General features: G+C 38.4%; 1 non-coding gene across 1 annotated transcript; it reads right to left on the reverse strand.

Moving 5' to 3' along the window:
• Positions 1 to 229: 229 nt before the first annotated feature.
• LOC128281875 (small nucleolar RNA R71) lies at positions 230 to 336 on the reverse strand. Its single transcript, XR_008272156.1, has one exon. It is a non-coding gene; the product is annotated as a small nucleolar RNA R71 (small nucleolar RNA).
• Between the last annotated feature and the right edge of the window lie 1,147 nt (positions 337 to 1,483).

Consider the following 1,483-nt stretch of genomic DNA (forward strand, 5'->3'; position numbering starts at 1 on the left):
AATGCCTACCGAAGATCCTCATCTACACTTAAGACTATTTATGGAGGTAAGCAATTCTTTCAAGTTAGCCAGAGTACCCGAAGATGCATTATGATTGAAGCTGTTCCCATATTCGCTGAGGGACAGAGCTCGAGCCTAGTTGAACTCATTGCCACCAAACTAAATTTCCACATGGCAAGAGTTAGCAGAAAGATTCCTTATGAAGTATTTCTCGCCTAGCAAGAATGCTAAGTTGAGGAATGAGATCACTGCCTTCCAACAAATGGATGATGAGTCCTTGTATGAGGCATGGGAAAGGTACAAAGAGTTATTATGAAAGTGCCCTCATCATGAAATCCCACATTGCATCCAACTTGAGACATTTTTTAATGGTATCAATGCTCACACGAGGATGGTAGTGGACGCTTCTGCTAATGGTGCTCGCCTTTCTAAGTCTTCTAATGAAGCTTATGAAATTATCGAGAGGATTGCCAGCAACAATTACTAATGGCCAACCAACCGAGCAGCGTCAGGAAGACGAGTTGCTAGAATACATGAAGTAGACGCTCTTACTTCACTCGCATCTCAGGTATCATCAATACCTTCAATGCTCAAAAATCTTACTACTAATGGGTCTAACAGTTTTGCAGCACAACCACCAAATCAATTTGAAAATATAGCCTGTGTTTATTATGGGGAAGGAGATTTGTTTGAAGAATGTCCATCAAACCCAGAATCCATGTACTACAAAGGTAACCAGAACCAAAGCCGAGGAAGGCAAGGATTGCAATCCAATTTTTATAACCCATCATGGCGAAACCACCCGAATTTTTCCCGGAGTAACCAATGAGCTGGAACCAGTAATACTTACGCCCAACCTAGATCGACCCAGCCATCAAGTTTTCCCCAACAAGTTCAGAAACCAACCCAAGTTGAACCATCCAATGGCTTAGAAAATCTGTTGAAGGCATACATGGCCAAGAATGATGCCTTAATCCAAAGCTAAGCAGTTACATTGAAAAACCTAGAAAACCAAATGGACCAGCTTGCAACTGAAATCAGGAACCGATCACAAGGTGCTTTACCTAGTGATACGAAAAATCCGAGGAATTTAGGGAAGGAGCATTGCAAAGCATTAACATTGAGGAGTGGAAAGACAATAGAGCCTGGAAACACAAAAATTTATATACTTTTTCATACCCATTTTTACTTAAATTCGTGCAAATCTGGTTAAATTCTTATCGAAAAATAATTAAATATTATAAAATAATTAAATTGTGTTAAAAATATGAACATGGTGAATTTTAGTTAATTTTATACTTAATTTTGATTAATTTTGACTATTTTCGATAGATTCTCACAAAGGGCGAAAATTGGCTCGGCTGACACTGCTAAAAGCACAAAACTGAGAAGCAATTTGAAGTATCGAGGCACATTAACTTCTAGCCTAAGATGGTCCAGAAATGTGTATTAATTCATAACTTAATTAATTTCAATTTATTCC

This window comes from Gossypium arboreum, chromosome 1, assembly GCF_025698485.1.
Source record: "Gossypium arboreum isolate Shixiya-1 chromosome 1, ASM2569848v2, whole genome shotgun sequence".
NCBI classification, from domain to species: domain Eukaryota; kingdom Viridiplantae; phylum Streptophyta; class Magnoliopsida; order Malvales; family Malvaceae; genus Gossypium; species Gossypium arboreum.